Here is a 2,744-nt window from a genome sequence, read left to right on the forward strand (position 1 = left end):
GAGGCGGAGTTTCAAATCTGGAAGGCAAAAAAGAAACAAAAAGGCAGAAAAATTAACGATAATGGCGTCCAGTTAGGAGAGTAAGAGAAAGAAACGGAGAGGGAGACAGACCGATTAGGAGTAGAATGGTTAGAAGTAGAAGTGGAGAGAGATACAGACACCGCGAGAACACAATGGAGTTATTGTGTTTCATGCCAGATTCTCGGTACTAAACTGGTCCTGTCCTACATCCGGCCGCCGGTGGGCACATGAGTTTGATCGGGTGTCTGCAAACTGCAAGACTCTTCAATGTTTTTGCAGCAAGACCTTCGGACAGCTATTGTCAATGTGAATGAGAAATGACTGGAAACGCACTCCCCTGAAAAAAGTACTGGAGCAGGAGCTAAGATAATGTTCCTGTCCAGAGTCGAATTGGGGTCCTTTACCGTGTGTGGCGAACGTGATAAACACTGCACTACTGAAACTTATGAACGGAGGAATGCCTGTTGACGAGAAACGGAGAAAACAGCATGACTTTGACCAGCAAATGACAGAACGTAACTGGAGGAAATGGGTCTGTTAGACGAGGAAGCAGAATCTTGGGCAAGCTGTCAGCGTGGTTCCACGGTTTCAGAAGTCAATTTCTGGTGAACTTATTCACCACCGCACCACCGACTTCGACGCTGGTGTTGACGGTGCCATGAAGGGACCGATCGGAACAGTGCCACTCACATGATATATTCTCAGCACGAGATGGGAGTCAGCTTAAACACAGGAGGTCGGTGGATGAAGTTCTGGAAGCCGGTCCCGGAAAATATGAACAGCCGCCACCCTTCAACCGGAGCCCCGAATCAGGGTAAATAAAGCGCTGAGAGGGTGGAGCGGAGGCAAGGGATGGTTGATTTAAATTCCACTCAAAGAATCTAACGAAGACGAAAATGAGAAGGGCTGTCAGGAGACTATGTCCGCCGTATGGGGTTGGATGGGATCAATGAAGAGAAAGAGGCTCCCAGGCACGTCTCACGCAGAGATTGGCAGCATTCCGCTGGCAGCGTCTGGGTGACAAGAGCGGCAATGCCTCACAATTATCAGTTCTCTCTGGCGGGTGCATCAATTCTACTGCGGAGAATCGTCGACATTTCTTCCATGACATAATGACTTCTGTCAGACCTCGTGGCGCAACGGCAGCGCGTCTGACTACAGATCAGAAGGATGCGTGTTCGAATCACGTCGGGGTCACAAAGACTGTGTCGGATTTTGTTATCACAGTGTTTGTCGCGAAACTGCTCAGAAGTCAGCGCACCTTCATCTTTGCTGGAATACGCCTTCGGCGGACAACAGTGGGATGCGCAGTTATTCCTCATCTTTGGCCAAGTTCAGCAACGAAATGTTGATGTGTGTTTTTTTTAAAAAAAAGCATCATTTTGAAAACCCTGAGGATGCTGGAAATATGAAATACAAACAAAAAAAATGTGGAAATACTCAGCAGGTCAGGCAGCGCCGGTGGAAGGAAGGAGCTAAAGTTCCAGCACATTCTGCGTTCGCACCACCTTTTCATTCTTGTTTTTCTCCCTTCGGAAAGCCGATGAAAGCCGCCGCCTGGCCCGCGGAACATTGGCAGCATTTTCACAGTTCACATTTTCACCAGAACGGTGGAGCACTTATAGAGCGACAGGGAGCAAAAGTTCTGCAAAGGACAGGGTCCGGGGAAATTGAAAGGTTCCAGTAACTGAATGAAATGTCAAATATGTCAGCTCATTGGGTCAAATGGGGCAAATCGCGAAAGTTCGTGAAGCGTTTCTCTTGTGTTTTCAGTAGATTTGGTGGGAGGTGTTGGGCGGGGAGCTTGTCCTCATCCACCATCTTTTGGGCTTCGTTCATAAACTAACAGGTTAGATTGACTTCAAGGAAGTGAGCGTCCGTCACCGTGTGGGGAATGAGGATGGGAAGTTGATGCCGGGGTTTATGGTGAATCGGCAGAAGGACGCGAAATCTCAGATTATTTCCTCCTTTCTGTCCCATGGACGGGACACCATCACCCCGGAATTCCAATCCAAAATTAGTGATGTCTGCTGGAAGAGATTGTGACAGGGTGAGTGCTGAAAGTCGAGTTAAATAAAACCTTCAAATGTATCTCATGGGTGAATTTGAAATCGGTTATACGAAAATACATTTTATTACTGCAATTAAAAAAAATCAAACATTCGACTTGAGGAATACACTTATCTGTCCTTATATCTCGAACTGAGCATTTTTTAAAAATTTTGTCACCATTTTCACTGGCCCAATCTAGAATCAGTGTCTCTCCAGAGGCCAGAATTCCACTGCCAGAATTCCAGTCCTGGGAAAATGCCGCAGAGTCAGAACTGAGGGGATCTGCACAGCTAGAGGGTCTGCGATAAGGGAGCATTACATTGTCGGATAGATGGAGCTGGGGGATCGTGCACGGTGAGAAACGAAGGGCTGAGAGAGGGGCAGTACTGGGGCAGCGCAGCTGTGCGCTGTGACATTCCATCTGGGAATTCCCCCTGATCCATAAGCATGTGGACACTGAGTTCTCCTTTGTGTCCAGGGCCAATGTTCACCTCACAGCCACAGTCAGAAACAAAAGCAGAATAGTAAACTGAGTTATTCACACAAGGTTGACTTTTGCGCATTATTTGACTTCCGATGTCCTCACAGTAACCATAGTTTATTGTTCAAACAATCGTTCATGGACTGTGATGCGATATGCGTTCCGTGAGCTGTTGAAAACAGCTCTCACA

At 47.4% G+C, this 2,744-nt stretch overlaps 1 non-coding gene across 1 annotated transcript; it reads left to right on the top strand.

Moving 5' to 3' along the window:
* The first annotated feature begins 1,146 nt into the window (after positions 1-1,146).
* On the top strand, positions 1,147-1,218 carry trnac-aca (transfer RNA cysteine (anticodon ACA)). The gene has a single exon. It is a non-coding gene; the product is annotated as a tRNA-Cys (tRNA).
* The last annotated feature ends 1,526 nt before the right edge of the window (positions 1,219-2,744 follow it).

The sequence above is a fragment of the Pristis pectinata genome, chromosome 14, assembly GCF_009764475.1.
Source record: "Pristis pectinata isolate sPriPec2 chromosome 14, sPriPec2.1.pri, whole genome shotgun sequence".
In the NCBI taxonomy this organism is placed as follows: domain Eukaryota; kingdom Metazoa; phylum Chordata; class Chondrichthyes; order Rhinopristiformes; family Pristidae; genus Pristis; species Pristis pectinata.